This window comes from Cricetulus griseus, chromosome 2, assembly GCF_003668045.3.
Source record: "Cricetulus griseus strain 17A/GY chromosome 2, alternate assembly CriGri-PICRH-1.0, whole genome shotgun sequence".
NCBI lineage: Eukaryota > Metazoa > Chordata > Mammalia > Rodentia > Cricetidae > Cricetulus > Cricetulus griseus.
In genome coordinates, this window is record NC_048595.1 from 396363575 (window position 1) to 396383535 (window position 19961).

Sequence of the window (19961 nt, forward strand, 5' to 3'; positions counted from 1 at the left end):
TGTGTTGTGTGGTGTGTGTGTGGTGTGTGTGTGTACTCTGGAGACTAGGCTGGCCTTGAACTCACAGAGATCTGCCTGCCTCTGCCTCCCGAGTGCTGGGATTAAAGGCATGCGCCACCAACACCCAGCTAGTCCATTGTTTTTAATTTAACTTCAGGCAAGTTCTTAGGGCAAGGGCAGAAGACACCTAGGTTTTCTGTGAAAATATCACAGGAATGGCCTCTTTCTCAGGGACCAATATTGTTCCCCTCTGAAACCTCTGGAGCTGGGCCTCTAAAGTCTACATTTCTCTCAGCACTACTGTCTTCCAAGGTCTTGCTAGAACAGCCTGTTAAGCAGTGTTTACAGTGTTCATTGTTTTTGTTTTTTTGTTTTTTGTTTTTTTTTTTTTTTAGTCCAAAGTTCCAAAGTCTTACACATTCCTCAAAACAACAAAAAACAAAACCAAACAAATGAACATGGTCAGGTTCTTCACAGAGAAGCCCTCTCTCTGGTCCCAGTTTCTGCTGGATGTATTACTTTAATGTGTCTGTGATAAAACACTCATGATCAAGACAACTTATAGAAGCAAGAGTTTACTTATAAAAGCGTTTATGGTCCCAGAGAACTGAGTCCATCCCAGGATGGAGGCATGGCAACAAGAGGCAAGAATGATGGCAGGAGCAGGAAGCTGAGCCATCACATCTTTTACCACATGAAGCAAAGTGAGGACAGGAAGTGGGGTCTGCTATAAACCCTCAAAGCCCATCCCCAGTGACATACTTCCTCCAGCATGGCTGTACCTCCTAAACCTGCCCCCCTAATACCACCAGCTGGGAAACAAATGTTCTAAAGTCTGAGTATCAGTCAACCAAGAACCACCCACATTCCAGAACCAGGAGCTCCCCCAACCCCTACCCCACCCTCAATCATTTTCTTCATCACTAAAGGCCAATGTGATACATTACCACTGTCCTGTACTTTCCCTATGTGCATGTTCCATACCCCCATAAAACTTGGATCATCACAGCCTGCTCCCTCTCTCTGTCTTTCCCTCTTTCTCTCTCCCTTCCTCTCTTTCTTTCTCATCCCCGTCAGAAGTGGCCTTTCACACACACACCCTCCCCAGAAAATCTCTTGTGTGAGGTCTGTTGCTTGGTGTGATTTTTTGCAGCATGCCTTGGGTACCCTTTGGCTGTAAAACCCTTACACTGGGGGGCAGTTATCATTCAAACCAACATGACCACTATATCCAGATCAAGGCATTTTATTTTCTTGTTATACTGGAAATAGAACCCAAGCCCTTGAGCATGCTAGATACAAGCACTCTATCACAAAGCTATCCTCCCCACCCTACAAGACACTTTTATAATTTTAATTTTATATATATATGCGTGTGTGTGTGTGTGTGTGTGTGTGTGTGTGTGTGTGTGTGTGTGTATGTAGTTATGTGCATGAGAGGGGGAGAGGAGTGGAGATAAGGGAGGGGAGGAGAAAAGAGGAAAGTATTGAAATTCCTTGATTCTGTCCAAAGACTGCTGAGGGTTCTCTGTGGGGACCCCCAGTGTGTGTGTGTGGGGGTCTTTCCTCCTCATCAAATTCTTTCTGGCAATGCCTCACACACAGACATACACAAAGATGAGCCTCACCACCTCCTATGGGATTCTAAAATAAAGATTGGCTGGCCTTGAACTTATTATGTAGCAAAGGATGGCCTTGAGTACTGACCCTGCTGTCTCTACCCCTAAAGAATGGAACTATGGGCACATGTCATCATGTCTAGCTGACTCCTCTTCTTCACATAAGTGTTCTCTAACATATATGTGCACTCTGAATACACACACACACACACACACACACACACACACACACACACACACACACACACTTGTTATGGATATGATCTGGTTTTGCTTTTAAAGTTTTTAAATTTTTTTGTGTGTGTGATATGTGGAGCCAGAGTCTGATGATCAGGTGTCTTCATTGATCACACGCCTGATGGGAGATGTCCTTTTGAATTCTGTCAATGTATGTTTATCTTACTGGTTGATAAATAAAGCTGTTTCAGCCAATGGTCACACAGGATGTAGCCAGGCAGGAAGTATAGGTGGAGCTACCAGACTAGGAGAATTCTGGTAGAGGGATGCAAAGAGTGAGTCTCAAGAGACTCCATGTAGCTACCAGGTAGGTAGGACACCCAGGCATTCTCCAGTGAGATAAGGCCATGTGGAGATACACCAATTAATAGCTATGGTTAATAATTAAGAGAGAGCTAGCCAATAAGAAGCCTGAACCATCAGTCAAACAGTTTATAATTAATACACACCTCTATGTGTTTATTTGTGACTAAACAGCCGTGGGACCGGGTGGGACAGAAACTTTCCTCGACAACTTATTTGACACAGCATCTCTCACTGATCCTGGAGCTCAGCAATTCATAGGCTGGCTGGCCAAAGTGTTCCAGAGATCTGCCTGTCTCCTCACCCTCCCTCCCAATGTAGGGCCATGCCCAGCTTTTTTATATGTGTGCTAGGGACCCAAATTAGGTTGGGAATTTCCTTTATTTTTTTTGTCAAAACAATCTAGTAGTAATGTAGATTATACATCTTTTTTAGACCTGTAAGTCATATTTTTGGATGTTTCTTTCACCAGGACTGGTCGGCACTCATATCTTGTCCTTCTAGTAAGAGAAGGCAAAATTTTTTGTTTGTTTTTTTTTTTTTTTTTTTTTTTTTTAGACAGGGTTTCTCTGCGGCTTTGGAGGCTGCCCTGGAACTAGCTCTTGTAGACCAGTCTGGTCTCCAACTCACAGAGATCTGCCTGCCCCTACCTCCCAAGTGCTGGAACTAAAGTCGTGCACCACCACCACCCATCGAGAAGGCAAATTTTAATTTCAGTCTTACTTCAACGCTAGGATAACCATACAAACTTAGGTTCTCTATTGGCCTGGCAGGCACTGTACCAACTGAACCATTTCTCCAGCCTCCATGTTTGCCTTTGAGACAGGATCTCACTGTGCATCCAAAGCTAGCCTCAAAGTTTTGATCCACCTATCTCAATTTGCTAAGTATTGGGATAATAGGTATATGCTATGATCTGTGTTTTTATATTGCATACATTATTTAATTTATTGTTGTTATTGTTTTGCCATATTGTAGACGGAACCCCAGGCCCAGGGCACATCAGCAAGCACTCTGCCATTGAGACACATCTCCAGCTTTGTATTAGAGAATCTTTTTTTCTTTCCCAGCACTGAGGGGTGAATCCAGGGCCTCACATATGTCAGGCAAGCACTCCATCGCCTACTCCATCGTTTTGTTTTCTGGAGCCAAGGTCTTGCTATTGAGCCCAGACTGGTGTTGAGCTCATGCAAATTCTCCGACCTCAGCTTCCCAAATGCTGGGATTATAGGAGTGATACCCAGGGTTAAATGTCTTATTTTCATGGTGACTGCCATCTGAACTTCAGGACCTGGATTTCACCAAAACAAATTAAACTCCCCTGGGGTGATATTTTGTTTATGATCTAGCAAAGCTTGCCTGAAGATCAGAGTGCAAAGCTAGCTACACTAGTTAGACATAGAGGACAGGCACTGGTGGCACACACCTTTAATCCCAGCACTCGGGAGACAGAGGCAGACGGATCTCTGTGAGTTCAAGGCCACCCTGAACTACACAAAATTGAGTCTAAAAGAGAAACAGAGTTCACATAAAGGTGATTTCAGCACCTGGGAGCCCACGCCTTCAATCCCAGTACTAGAGAGGAATATAAGGAGGGAGGAGACAGGAGCTCAGTGCCAGTGGGAGCGGTCTGAGGTTCAGTGGATCATCCCTTCAGTCTGAACATTGGTAGAGATGAGAACTCTCTAGATGAGAACTCTCAGTTTGCTTCTCTGATCTTCAGCTTTAACCCCAATATCTGTCTCTGGATTTTTATTATTAATGCCAACTAGAATTCATGCTACACTCCCCCTATGAACTACTTTAGGAAAAGTTCAATTTTCTGAATTTTCCATTTAGAATGTTAAATAATTATCTGTCTTGAAAAGGATAGTGCAAACTCTAAAATGCCTCACTTTCACTGGGAAATTTCCTAGGGTTTACACGGGAATGTGATTCAACAGAATTCAAACTATGGAGCCATAGGCGTGCCTCACCTCTGCTCCACACAAGTCACCAGTGTGGGAACTACACTAGTGCCACCACACTCAGCTCTGTACGGGGACTACATGTGTGCCACCACGCTAAGATCTCTGTGTGTTTTCTGTCTGTCTGTTTTTTGAGACAAGGTCTCACCTTGTAGCCCTGGCTGTCCTGGAGCTTGCTTTGTAGATCAGGCTGGCCTCAAGCTCAGAGATCCTCCTGCCTCTGTCCCCCAAGTGCTGAGATCAAAGTTGTGCACCATCACTCCTGGCTTATATATGTTTTTTAAAGACTTGGCTTCATTGGCTAGTCTCAAACTCATGGGATCAGTTGACCTTACCACTTCAGCCTCCCAGTAGCTGGAGAAGCAGGCAGATACCACCAACTGCATTTAAGGTAGCGTTATTGAATCACAATGTGAAAAAAGCATCCCCCATGCTTTTCCTGGAACCAGCAGCAACAAATCAGAGGACAGAATTCTAAGCTGATCTCCCTCGTTATGCTCCCAGTATAACTGTTTGACATTAAACAATGACATCTGTAGGTCTATAAAGAGAAACATTGACCAATGTTGAATTTGTTTGAACTATTTTGTGAGTCTAAACTAAACTCACATCAAATACCTACTTTGATAATTTCGTAGTGTTGCAGAGAAAGTCAAGTTAGGAAGACAGAAGATAGGACCAAAGACCAAGTTACCAGAGTACCCAAATCTTTACTCACTGTGCCCGAATGGAAGCAAGAGATTTTCTGAAGGTCCACTGAATGTCTAACTGCAGCAGCCTGGGAATATCTGGGTATCCACCAAGCTGGGCCCAGAGTGTGTTCAAGGGTGTCTTCTCCGTTATCGGGTAGCTTGAAGTGGACAAGTCAGAATTCCAGATGGCTTCCATCTGAGCTTCCTGTCTATAGAGTCAAAGGGCATGAGGTACAGGATGAATCTCCTCTCAACTCCACAGCCAGTAAAGATACACATGTCCCTTTCTGCTCTTCCCCTTCCTCTTCTACACTGATGAACTGCCCATCCATGCCCCGGGGAGCCTTAACTGTAGCCACCAGACAGAGACAAGGGAAAAACAGGATTTGCTGATGTAGTTACCAAAACACCACTGTTACCTAGTCATTTTCAAACCACCTTCTTAGCCTCCTAAAGTACACAGACCATCTATCTTTTCCCTCCAAACCTTTTGCCTTCTTAAAAAAAAGGTAGAGCCAGCTGGTGGTGGCACATGCCTTTAATCTCAGCACTCAGGAGGCAGAGGCAGGTGGATCTCAGTGAGTTCAAGGCCAGCCTGGTCTACAAAGTGAGTTCCAGGACAGGCTCCAAAGCTACACAGAGAAACCCTATGTGGAAAAACCAGAAAAACAAAACAAAACAACAACAAAAAACAACTTTATTTTATTAAGAGAAAGAAGGGTGGAGGGGAGAGAGAGATGGTGGGCAGAGGACAACTCTGTAATATTTGTTGTCTCTTTCCAACTCTGTGTGGGTCCTGGAGCTTGAGCTTAGACCCGAAGGCATGCCCAGTGAGCACATTTATCTGCTAAGTCATCTTGCTTCGTTTTTAAAAGAGGAGCTCAAAATTCAATGCTAAATATTTAAGTAGAAATATATGTAAATAAACCTTGCTAAACCAGGCATGATGGCAATAGCTTTAATCCCAGAACTCGGGAGATGGAGGCAGGTGGATCTCTGCATTCCAGGCCAGTCAGGATTACACAGTGAGACCCTGTCTCAAAACAAATAAAACAATAAACCTTGATGAATTAACTAAGGAAATAGCACATCCACACTCTTCTTGTACCATATCATAACTGTGGGGAAAAGAAAGATCTTAGGTAAAATGAAAAAAAAAAATTTTTTTTTTTGGTTTTTTGAGACAGGGTTTCTCTGTGTAGCTTTGTAGACCAGGCTGATTTCTAACTCTCAGAGATCCACCTGCCTCTGCCTCCCGAGTTCTGGGATTAAAGGTGAGTGCCACCACTGCCCATCAGAACTAAAATATTTTTAATTAAAAAAATAAAGTATTGGGTACTACTTATCACTGAAAGCTTAATATTGTTCTACTACATACCCTACTGTTTTGAAAATGTCGGGTTTTTTGTTGTCTTCAGTTAATAACTCCAAAACTGGCCTTTGGATTTTGGTAAAATCAGGTATCTTCTTAAAGCTGGAGGCCACGGGCACAGGGAGGCTAAGATTTACTTTAAATGCTTTTTCAAGCTAGAAACAAAACCAACAACAAAACAAGTTAATAGATACAAAAGAAAAAGTACAGTATCACTTCTCAGCCTTCTGGACAAAGTAAAGTATAAAAAAGAGTCAGGAAAAGTCAGAAATGTTAGGAAGGACTGCTTTGCTCTGGACAGCAGAGCTCCATGCCCACACCCACGATTCCGTTCAGCGGATCAGGAAGCTGAGACCAAGGCCTGAAACTCTATGTATGTAGCTCACTCTAGCCTTGAACTTGCTGTCTGCTTCTGCACCCTGACCAGAGCCATCGCCCTTTACCATTCCCTTCTTTGTTCCTTGACACCCATAATTCATACCTGGATTCTGACTTCCCTGACTCTAGCCCAGGGGTTTTCAACTTTCCTAATATTGCTACCCTTTAATATAGCTCCTTGTGTTATGGTAATACCCCAACAATAAAATTATTTTCATTTCTACTTCTTAACTATAATGTTGCTATTGTTATGAATCATAATGCAAATATCTGTATTTTCCAGTAGTCTAAGGTGACCCATGAATGCTGGGTGGTGGTGGTGCACGCCATTCATCCCAGCACTCAGGAGGTCCAGAGGCAGGTGGACCTCCGTGAGTTCGAGGCCAGCCATGTAGTGATATTTTGTTTGTAATCTAATAAATAAAGCTTGCCTGAAGATCAGAGTTCAGAGCTAAGTCACTAGAGTCAGCCACACACCTAGTTAAGAGCTAAAGCACTAGTTAGCCAAACACATAGTAAGCCACTAGTTAGCTACACACCTAAGCCACTAGTTAGCCATGAAGAACAAGGCCATGGTGGCTACACCTTTAATCCCTGCACTCAGGAGACAGAAGCAGAGTTTAAGGCCACCCTGGGCTACATTACTACCAGAAGAAGGTGATGCAGTTATCCCAGCATGACACGCCTTTAATCCTAGCACTAGAGAGGAATACAAGACGGTAGCTCAGTGCAGTCTCAGGGCAGTCTGAGGTTTGGTGGAGAACATTGCTGTCTGCAGTCACTCTGAGGACAGGATCACCCCCCTTCAGTTTTAGCCTTGGTAGAGGTAAGAACTCTCTAGTGGCTTGGCTTGGCTGCTTTGCTTTTCTGATCTTCCACTTGAGGCCCAACAATATCTGTCTCTGGGTTTTTATTATTCATGCTGCACACCCTACATAGTGGGTTCCAGGGCAGCCAGAGCTGCATAGTAGAGAGATCATGTCTCAAACCAAACAAAACAACCCTTACTTTTGTCTTGCACTGGAAAGCAGGGGTGGAGGGTGAGTTACCTGGTTGAAGAACTGTGTCATGGTGCATAGGCACTGCTTCCGCCTCTGCTCTAGTTCATTTTGCTTGTTGCTCCAGAAACACATCACCTTCTTCTGGTAGTTATCAATTCTGTTCAGCATGGTATAGAGATTCTGGGTCTCATACCCTTTCCCAGTATTTTGGATCATTTTTAATCGTTTGGTTATGTTGTTCCTTGAAAAAAAAAAAAAAAGTCGTACAGTTCCCAAACCTACCTTGGCAAACCTAACTTCCATTTCTTTCCATTCCTATCTCATTCTGAGTTACTAGGAGGTATGAGAGGGGGCAGGGGACTTGTTTAATGAGACCTTTATCTAATTCTCGAATAAAAATAAATTTCTTATGCAAGCAGTGGTGGCACTTGCCTTTCATCCCAGCACTCGGGAGGCAGAGGCAGGTGGATCACTGTAAGTTCAAGGCCAGCCTGGTCTACAAAGTGAGTCCAGGACAGTCAGGCCTGGGTGGTTTTTTTGTTCTTTTGTTTTTTGTTTTTTTTTTTGTTGTTGTTTTCTGTAGCTTTGGAGGCTGTCCTGGAACTAGCTCTTGTAGACCAGGTTGGTCTGGAACTCACAGAGATCCGCTTGCCTCTGCCTCCCGAGTGCTAGGACTAAAGGTGTGTGCCACCACCGCTCAGCTGACAGCCAGGGCTGTTGCAGAAACTATGTCTGGAAAAACAAACAAAAAAATTTTGTAGTGCTGGGTGGGAATGGAACCCAGGACCTCACATATGCTGTACATATGTTCTACCACTGAGCTATGCCTCAGACCAATTATCATCACTGTTTTTAAACATAGTTTTGAAGGTACTATAATGGGGAATGCCCTTCTAAATATATGTTTCTCTTTTTGGTTCATGAATAAAACACTGGACAACAGCCAATAGATGCAGGAAGATAGGCGGGACTAGGAGACAAGGAGAATTCTGGGAAAGGTAGGCAGAGAGGCATAGCATACAGATGCCATGTATCAGAGGAAGGACCCTTCTCCAGTAAAATAAGACCATGTGCAAATACTTAGATTAATAGAAATGGGTTAACAATTAAGACAGAGCAGGCCAATAAGCCCTAGCCACCAGCCAACAGTTTATAGTTAATATAGTGTCTGTGTGTTTATTTGGGGCAAGGTAACTGTGAGACCAGGTTGGAGGAACCTTGCAGTTACAGTTCTAACGAATTCATAGGCAAGACACATAAATTGGATGTTTAAAAATTAGAAAGCCTTTGGAGATGGAGAGATTTCTCAGTGGTTAGAGCACCTGTTGCCTTTGTAGAGGACCTGGGTTTGGTTCCCAGCACACACATGGTATCTCAACTGTTTGTAATTCCAGTTCCAAGGGATCTAATGCCCACTTCCAGCTTCCACAGGTACCAGGTATGCACACAGTGCAGACATATGTAAGCAAACCACTTACTCATACATATTAATGAATAAGCAAATAGATAAAAATTTAAAGATGTCAATTATTATACTTGGACGGGGAAATTTTATTTTTAGTGAAGATAATCAAGGTTTTAGGGTTTTGATGACTACCAAATCTCACACTCACCTATAATTCCAGCTACTTTTGGGAAGATGTTTCATGTTTTCCTTCTGGGTTTTTCAGTCCTATGGGAGGGTCAGGCAGATGCCTACATCCAGGGACCTACCTAAGCAGGAAGGGCACCCTTTATGCACTCACAACGACAATGAGGACTCAGGCATCACCCTAAATCATTATTTTGCTTAGCCATGAGTTCAAGGCATTTTGTTTGTTTAAGACAAGGTCTTACTATGTTGACCAAGCTGGCCCCAAACTCTTGTGTTAGCCTCTGGAGTGCTGGGATTACAAATGTGTATCATTTGTAGAAATCTACTGCTAGAAGCCTGGCTTATGGCAATGAACCTTTAAAATAAAGGAAAAACAAAACACCCAGTATACACACACACATAAAGAGGAGGGGCATGAGGAAGGTGACTAGGACTAGGAGTTGCCCTGTGACAACAGCAGCTCAGTTTAGTGACATAGGCCTGTAATCCCAGCATTTAACCTCAAACAGTCTCAGCTGCTTGGGAAGCTTAAGCAATAAGATGCAAGCTTGAGGCTAGCTTGGACAATTTAGAAAGACCGTGTCTAAAAATACTAAAGAAGATGCTGGGGAGATGGCTCAGTGGCTAAGAATACTCTAGCACAGGACCTGAGTTTGATTCCCAGCACCCACATGGCAGCTTACAACCATCTGTCACTACAGTTGCAGAGGATCCAATGCCCTCTTCTGAGCTCTGTGGGCACCAGACATGCACATGGGACAAGGATGTAAATGCAAGCAAAACATCCATATTCACAGAATAAATTAAAATGGAAGGAAAAGAAGGGCTGGGATGTTAGCACGATGGTATACAACACTAGCTTAGTCTTAACAAAACAAAACAAACATTTTTAAAACCTGCGTGGTATTTATCTAGAAATGTTAGATTTAAATTTTTCTCATTTGTACATGGGTAACATTAAATATGTAAGGGTTTATCTATCTGGGTTTCATTAAGGAAACTATTAAAAGTATTTTCTAAAAATTGGGAGGTGAGAGGGTTAACTGGGCATGGTAGCTGTTATCCCAGCACTCAGGACACCAAGGCAGGAAGGTTGCCATGAATTTGAGGCCAGCATGGACTACATAGTGAGTATATGTCATCCTGATTACACAAGACCTTGTCTCAACAACAAAAAAACTCAAAGAATTTATAGTAGATGTACACTGAAATTCTCTTAGTAGATTAGTTGGATTATTTTACAAGTAGTGACCAAGTAACTAGGCAGGAAAAACAACCTGAGACCCAGATCTCATAGTAGAAAGGTGTGTGCCAAAGACTTATGTGCAAGGAAAACAAACTGAGAAAGGTTTTTTGTTTTGTTTTGAGACAAGGTCTCCTGGCTGGCCTGGAACTCACTATGTAGACCAGCCTGGCTCCCAACTTAGTTCTACTGGATTCTGCACCCCAAATGCTCAGACCTCTACTTTTAATTGATTGATTGCTTGATTGATTGATTTAGAGACAGTCTCATGTAGTCCAGGATGGCCTTGAACTCACTAAGTAGCTGACAATTGCCCTTGAATTCCTGGTCTTCCTGCATCTACCTCTGAAGTGGTTGTAATTGCAGGTGTAGACCACCAGGCCTGGCCTTTTCCGATCAGGGCAAATCAGGGCAAACAATAAAGTTGTTATGGTAACACCTTGTCTAAACGTAGTATTTCCCACTTCAAAATTTATGCAGAGTTGAGTCTGATGGCCCATGTCTGGACTCCCACTCAACTGGAGGCTGAGGCAAAAAGGTTAAGAGTTGGAGGCCAGCCTGGGCTACACAGTCAATTTCAGGTCAGTGTGGGCTTCAGGATGAGCCTTATCTCAAAATAAAACAGAATAAATAGGTAAACCAGGCCAGGCATGCAGTGTACTCCTGTAATTCCAGTATTAGTGGAGTATTGACAGGAAAATGGGTTGCCCTGCCAGCCTAGTATGAAGATTTTGTGAGAGATGTAGTCTTGAGAGAATAGGTATAGGCAACAGGAAGACATCTGGAATCCCACTCCTCTAACTTCCCTGTGTAACACACACAGACTCCCACACGAACACCACACCCTCTAAGCCCTGAATGCTAAACATACACACAACTTCTGCCTCCAGCTCCCAAGTAGTACAAGCCCATGCCACAACAGTTGATTTCCTTTTATGGTCTTAAACCTCCACCCTGCAGATCCTTAATGAGAAAATGTTTACACCATGTGATCTGGGGCTGGAGAAATGGCTCAGTGGTTAAGGGCAGTGGCTGCTCTTCCAGAGAACCAGGGTTTAATTTCTAGCACTCAACATCATAGCTCACAACTAACTCCTGTTTTAGGAGATCCAGCATCCTCTTTGAGCACAGGCAGGCACACACACACTCACACAGGCGCACACACACACACACACACACACACACACACACACACACACACACACACACACAGAGAGAGAGAGAGAGAGAGAGAGAGAGAGAGAGAGAGAGAGAGAGTACAGATATGTTGGGGAAATGTTAGCCACGCCCTTTCAGGGGCTGACACAGGTAAGCAGACCACGAACACTAGGGTGTGGTCAGAGTCATGTAGCAAGACCTTAAATATGAGGGGCGCATTCAGGTGGCTCTCTCCTCTCTATTCCATTGTTCGCCTGATGTAGAGAACTGACTCGTTGAGTGAGTACTTTCCTATTAAAACATCTGTTCAGCTGGAGAGATGGCTCAGAGGTTAAGAGCACTGACTGCTCTTCCAGAGGTCCTGAGTTCAATTCCCAGCAACCACATGGTGGCTCACAACCGTCCATTATGAGATCTGCTGCCCTCTTCTGGTGTGCAGATATACATGGAAGCAGAATGCTGTATACATAATAAATAAATGAATAAATAAATAAACATATGTTGTCCCAAACTTTGCCTGACTCCTTTGAGGTATGCATTGTTTGCGCCCGACTTTATTTGGTGTCAGTTACAGGATTTTTATTCGGAACCCATGGGTGGGTGCATGGCTTATAGCGGGATTTATTCCCCTGCGGCATCGGTGCCCAGGTAATTTTTCATCTTCACCCGTGGCACTAACCTCCACAGAGTGTTTCTGCTGTGTTTGGCTGAGAGGAGCCCACACGGCTGTCTGCCTGCTCCTCTGTGCAGTTCTTGCAGCGACCGGGCAGCCTAGAGGTTTCTTTCTCTGCTCGTGGTCTCTCTGCCTTACACCTCCGAGCCCATTCCAGCCGTGCCTAAGAACCCACTCTGGTACTAAACACCGTTTGGACCAACTGCTATTTCTACACCGTGGCTTCTGCGACTTGGGTCTTAGACAAGCCGGACCACATGGGTTTTTAGCGGGCTTTCTCCATTTTGGAAACCTGAGGCTCCTCCCCTTATGTATTAGCCTTCACAGCCTCTTGGCTTGTGCCAGAGCGCCAATCTCTGCCGCTGCTCACGAAAGTGACACAGCTTCTGCCTGGCTGAGAAGCATGGTCTCGAGTCAGATACTCGGAACCCCAGTACAACCCTGCATGTTATCCAGAACTTTTCTGCTATCAACAGTTGATTCCTTCTGTCTGTTCTAACTCGTTTCAGAAAGCGTTTAGGTATTTTTCAGGTAGTATTGAGACGGACTTCACCTCCAGTTTCCGAAACTGAATGCTATGACTTGCTCCGACCACCTCCTGCACGCTGCCCAGCCGCTGCTCCACCTCACCCACTGCAGCTGCGTACCCTTGGAAGGGACCACTCACCACCACCCACCACAGTTGGATTTGGCTCGTGTCCAGCTATCACTGCCTCAGACTCCTAGCAGACACCCAGATGCCTGTCCAGCCACTGCACCATCACAACCGGCCACCTGTGCCACTGCTGGTCAAATATAGTTGCTACAGCTGTACAATACAGGTAAAACTTAAAGGGTAGCAGATTATCTGAGTATGCAGAAAGTTGGGAATATTCTTGATACTTATATGAATTCAATATTAGAGGAGGCTTATGAATTGCCAGTGATTTACCTATATGCTGTGTTAGCAATCAGTTTTATAGTTCATTTGAAATCTCTAACCAGAGGATTGAGATACAGGAAAACGGACTGTCTGACATTTTGGATGCAGGATATAAAAGCCAGCCAGGAAAACTTGATTTCTAAAATGGAAGACATGGAACTTTTATGAAAGGAAGTTGAGGATAGCTGTAATACATTACTAACAAGAGTAGAAGACAAATATACCCAAATAGAAACAAATTTGTTCAATGTCTGATGATTTGAATGCAAAAATAGTGAGGAATCGAGACAGGATTAGTGACCTAGAACAGTTGGTTAGCTCCATGTCTGAGGAATCTGCTGCCACAGATGACAAGCTGGAGTGTAGGATTGGATATTTGGAAGGCAGTTTACATGCCATTCAGATACTAAGGATGAGACCATCAAAGAATTAGAAGCAAAGGAAGATGTAAAAATACAGAAACTTACTGATTCTGTGAAACTTTTAGAATCTAACGTGTCTCAAGAAATTCAATCTCTGCATGAGACTATGGTTGCCAGGTTACAAGCTTTGGATGACACAGAATCAAATTGTTCCCAGTCCGATGCACCTACTCCATTCAAATGTCAGGAAAACTTTCCAAAGGTTGTTATGTGTACACCAATGGTGTCCCCACCTATTATGACAGAAAAACTGCCATCTAAGACGCATCCACATGGTCAATGGCATATCAGTGGGAATGAATACAAATGAATTCCTTAAAGGAATTAAGGAGTTGGTTGTTTTGTATGGTCTCCATAGTCCCTATGTGAAACAATTATTGACTTCATGGGAGACCTTTAATAGGGTGATGCTCATGGATTGGGAACACATAGTGTCAGCTGTGCTTGAATACTTGTCTCAAATACAGTGGAGAGCTCTTTTCAGGGAGGAGGCTAACGATCTAGAGCTTCAAGGCATAAAGGACAGTTATGAAGCTCCCCTGGCTAAGATCCTGGGTGAGGGCACTTATGCTGATCCACAAGTTCAGGCTGAATATGATGACCGTATGTTATCCCTATGCAGGGCAGCAGCCTTGAATGCCTGGGACAAGGTTCATGAGCCAGAAGAAAGTAGAAAGTTATATCAGGATAGAACAGGGACCGACAGAACAGTTCTATGACTTTTTACAAAGGTTAACCATGGCAGTAGAATTACAGGTAACAGATCTGGAAACAAGAAAATCAATCAAATATACAATAACTTATGAAAATGCAAACCCTATATGCAAAAGAATACTTTTGCCTTCTCCGCTGAAAGAATGGGTTTTTCCTACAGCTAACCTCGACTATAATGTACAAGATAACAGGAGCTTGGGTAGGTGAGGCAATTTCAAAAGGTTTAAAGAGATCCCAAGAGGTTAAATGTTCTCAAGGTAATGATGCAGCAGCTTGGGAAGAAGCACCTTACAGAGGTCAACATAGGTACCAAGAGGCCAGAGGTTATCACTACTATGAACCAGGACCTTGGGTAGGAAGAGCCTTCCCTGGGAGGCCAAGAAGGCACAAGAAACCTAGATGTTTCAGATTTGGCAGACTGGGACATATTGAGAGAAATTGTAAGCAAAATAATTCTAACAATGACTCATACAGAAGGCTACCGCCTTCTGGATTGTGTAGAAGATGTAGTAAGGGCAGGCACTGGACCAATGAATGTAGATCGACCAGAGACATGCAAGGAAACCTGTTACAATCAGGAAACTGAGGAGCCTCTCGAAGGCCACCACATCGAGAAAGGTCTGATCATTCCCAGTCACTATGGAGGACAATCTTTCACAGGACAAATAGATGATATGTTGCCTATTGAAAAAAGTGATACTACTCTATATGGTAGTTTGGCTAGTAATGAGGAATCAAACATGACTGGAGGAGATGATAAACGCATATTTTGGCAAACTTCTATTAATGATAAGAGGCCTCAGTTGAAAGTAAGAATTAACAATAAAATTATTACTGGCTTGGTGGACACTGGGGCAGATGTAATTATTATTACCCAATAGTCCTGACCTCAGAGATGGCCTCTTAAGAGAGGTGAATGTACAATTTTTAGGGATTGGAACTCTATCTAGAGTTCGCCAAAGTGTTAACTGGGTAGATACTTAAGAAGAGAAGGCAGCTTAACCATCAAACAAAAGGAATGTCCATACGGTAAACTTAACAGCTGTCTCTCAGAGAACTTTATCTCTATTTCTTAGTCCCTATTCAATTAAAACAATGCTGGCTTTAGAGTTGGATTTGGCTTTCCTCCTCTGAATCCAAGCACGTTGTTAAAATAAACTAGAGTTTCTGTACTATATCAAGAAGCCAATTGATTTAATACAGAGTAGGGGAAAGATTAGGGACTGTCATTTGTTTTTTCTTGGCTTTTTCTCTCAAGGTGTATACCCTTTCATAATTCTTATTTTCCCATGGTTGCCTTTCCCTGTATGGATACATATACAAGCAAATATCTCTCTGCTAACATTTATGTTTGAGTCCCACACAGGCAATGAAGACCTGCCTGACAGCAATCCCTGCATGCTCTGGAAAGAATGTACCACACTTCTTCGAGTACACTGGATCCAACTTGCTTCATTTCAACTGACACTCTGGCCAGAACTTTGGGTACTGAATTCAATCAACATAACAACTTCAATCAAGATAAGGACTTCAACCTGGACCTTCAATCAAGCATCTCCCACCAGACATGGACTGGATATAACCCCTTCAGGACTTTCATCACACTAACATTTCTTCCCACAGGACCCCACGAGGCTGTTATCATCCCAGTTCAGCAGGAAGTAGAATGGAGAATACTATGCCCCCCTTCCCCACTGTTGACACCTAGTTAGGGCTAGTTTCCTATTGTTTAAGGTTGGGTTTGGAAGGAGATGTTCAAGCTTGGACATCTCTTTCAGATGACTTTAAGGTTTAGTTGGAATAGATATAGTTAAGATGTGACATAAGTAGATTATTATAACTTCTTGTAATTCACCCTTATGATTGTTAATGACAGATAATTTACACTGTTAAGTTTTAATCTTCTTTTAGACTAAAAGGGGAATTGTAGAGGAAATGTTAGCCATGCCCTCTCAGGGGCTGGCACAGGTGATGCAGACCACACACCACATGGTGGCTAACATTTCCCCTACAATGCTCTCTCTCTGTTCCATGGTTCACCTGGTGTAGAGGACTGACTCGTCGCCATGAGTACTTTCCTATTAAAACATCTGTTCATCCCAAACTTGGTCTGACTCCTTTGAGGTACAAATTTTTTTGTACCCCACTTTACAGATATGCATGCAAACAAAATACCCATCATGTAAAATAAAAACTAAAACAATTTAGAGCACATAGCCTGACAAACATGAACATTTTAGGCAGTGATGAAGGTGTTGGACAGCAGGACTATACCAAAAAATTATATGTATAATATATTTACCTGGCAAGCTGGATCAGCCTATAGGCAACATACTTTCGGAACAGATACCCCAAGCGAACTGTATTCATATGAAGTGATTCAATTATGAGATTCCTGGCAATTGTGTGGTACTGTGAAGGGAGTCCAGAAGTTTGTGCTGCCTGATTTAATATAACCAGGTTCTTCCTTTGAGCCTCCGCATCAACAACGTATCTGTCTTCAGGGTGCTGGGCAGTGAAAGGGGACTCCATAGTCTTGGCTTTCCTGGTGCCGGAAACTGGGGTTAGTATCCTGGGTTTGTCTATAGGGGGGAGCTGTGGTTTTTGGCCCCTTTCAGAAGGTAAGGTCTGTGATGTCTGGGAGAGTTGAGTGGTAAGAGACGGTAGTGATGTAATAGGCTTCTCCAGACTGGAAGGGGCTTTCTCACCAATGAGAGGGGACTTCGATCTTGGTGTCCTGGAACTAATGACAGAAGGCTGGAACATTCCAAGTGGTTTCATGCCAAAAGAACCTTGGAGTACCCATGTTTTTTCTGAAGTGTCAGAAACCTTTGATACTCGGGGCTTCTCCATAGGCAAAGGAGCCTGAAAGACTTTAAAGGCCAGAGGAGCCGATTCAGGTTTTGGAGGGGAAACAGTTTTTGACTTTTTCTGAGAGACTGGAGAGGGAGAGATTCTCTGAGGTCTCCCAGGGATTGGGCGGGCCTCTGCTGTGGACGGATGCAGTAGGATTGGAATTACTCTTAAAGGAAATTCTTCTAGCTCAGGAATGGTATGTGATGGCCTTTGCTGTTCAGGAGTAGAGTAGGTCTGCATGTAGGGTGCTTTCTCAGGGAAGACTGGAGGCTGGAAGGGGAGCAATCTGTGTATTAGCAGCTCCCTGGGGACAGTAGAGCCTCCAGGAACTAGGAGTCCTGGAAACTCTCCAGAAGTGGGTGGGACTCCAGATACAGGCAGTGCTGTCGGCTTTCTCTGGGCAAAGAGGGCTCCTGTTGTTAGAGGTGGCCAAGTGTCTCCAGGTTTGAAGAAATGCCAAGGACCAAGGGATGGCCCTGGAGTGGAAGGAGCCCCAGGTGTTGGGAGCTGCCCTGGGGTAGGAGGGATTTCTGATGTTGGGAGCTTTGTGGGAGTGACTTGACCTCTGTGGGCTGGAATCTGTTTATAAGTAAGAGAGATGTGTGCTTCTTCACGCTTCTCAGAGTCGGGAAGAAAACTTGTTCCTAGGCTCATCCCAGGGGAAAGCGGGACACGGCTAAAAGGCCTTAATTTCTGCAATGGAGTAGATGGAGGAATATCCTTCAATTGTTGAAATAGTCTGTCAGAAGGAACCAATGTCGCAGACTTTTCCAAGGTAAGAGGAATTTGAAATGTCTGAGGTAGCTGATCATAAATTCCTGGTGATGCTTCTTGAACATTTTCTGGCATGGTTAACACCCCCCATTTCCAGGCCAGTTCTTCAGTGAGCGCATCTTCTAACGCTGCCACCTGCTCAGAGGTGAGGGTGATAGCTGCTGCCTGAGTTTGTTCCTGGGTAAAAGTGACACCCAAATCCTGGGCTTTCTCAAGTGTGATAGTGAATATTAATGTTTGTGTCTCTCCTGGACCAAGTTGGCCCGGCAACAGGGCCTGCTTGGGTGTGAGGGGAGGTTGCAATGCCTGGACTTGCTCAAATGCCTGGGGCTGCCCTGGTGTGAGAGTGATTCCCAGTGCCTTGCCCAGTCTCTGTGGAAGTGGTACTCCAGACATCTGGGACCATTGCATAGTTACTGGGATTTTAATTGTGTGGGTCTGTTTAGAAGCAACAATCGGTTTTGGTGTCCGCATAGGCTTTGGGATAATAGGGATTTTCGGGGTATGAATTGGCTCTGTAGTAGGATGGCCCCTTAGTCCTTCTGCCTGTTCATAGGTTAATGGGGCATCAAAATCCTGGAACTTCTTAGAAGGAAGAATACCCCGAATCTGTAACTGTGAAGGAGTGGAAATGATCCCCAGGGCTTCAGCCTGCTCTGGGGTGACAGTGATCCCCAGGGCCTCAGCCTGCTCTAGGGTCAGATTAATCCTCTGGACCTTGGCCTGCTCAGGGGTGAGAATGATGCCTAGGCTCTGGGCCTGCTGAGGGGTCACACTGATCTTCCATGCCTTGGCCTGCTCTGAAGTGAAAGTGGCTCCCAGGGCCTGGGCCTGCTCAGGGGTCAGACAGATCATCTGTACCTTTGCTTGTCTAGGGGTGAGAGTGATTCCCAGGTCCGAGGCCTGCTGTGGGCTGAGACAGAACCCCAAGATGTGAGTCTGCTCAGGGATGGGACTGGTCTCCAGAACCTGGTCCTGCTCAGGGGTAAGAGTACTTCCCAAGGCTTCAGCCTGCTGAGGGGTAGGAGCTATCCCCAGGACCTGGGCCTGCTCTGGTGACAGTGTGATTCCTAGGGCCTGGGCTTGCTTATGGGACAGAAAGATACTTTGTGCTCTGGCCTGCTCAAGGGTGAGAGTAATCCCTAAGGCCTGGGCCTGCTGAGGGGTCAGACTGATCTTCATGGCCTTGGCTTGCTCAGGTGTAAGAGTGATGCCTAGTGCTTGGGCCTGCTGAGGGCTGAAAAAGATCTTCTTTATCAGGGCCTGCGGAGGGGTGAGTGTGAGCCCCAGGCTCTGGGCTTCCTCAGAACTGAGGCTGAGCTCCTGTGGTTGAGCTTGTTTGGGAGTGAGAGTAATCCCCAGGGTCTGAGCCTGCTCAGGGGTCAGGCTGACCCTTCCCTCCTTGCCTGGCTCAGGGGTAAGGGTGATCCCCAAGGCTTCAGTCGGCTGAGGGGTAGGAGCCATCCTCAGGGCCTGGACCTGCTCAGGTGACAGTGTGATTCCTAGGGCCTGGGCCTGCTGAGGGGTCAGATTGATCCTCTGTGCTCTGGCCTGCTCAAGGGTGAGAGTGATCCCTAAGGCCTGGGCCTGCTGAGGGGTCAGACTGATCTTCATGGCCTTGGCTTGCTCAGGTGTAAGAGTGATGCCTAGTGCTTGGGCCTGCTGAGGGCTGAAACAGATCTTCTTTATCAGGTCCTGCGGAGGGGTGAGTGTGAGCCCCAAGGCCTGAGCTTCCTCAGAACTGAGGCTGAGCTCCTGTGGTTGAGCTTGTTTGGGAGTGAGAGTAAGCCCCAGGGCATCAGCCAGCTCAGGGGTCAGGCTGACTCTTCCCTCCTTGCCTGGCTCAGGGGTAAGGGTGATCCCCAAGGCTTCAGTCGGCTGACGGGTAGGAGCCATCCTCAGGGCCTGGGTCTGCTCAGGTGACAGTGTGATTCCTAGGGCCTGGGCCTGCTGAGAGCTCAGATTGATCCTCTGTGCTCTGGCCTGCTCAAGGGTGAGAGTGATCCCTAAGGCCTGGGCCTGCTGAGGGGTCAGAC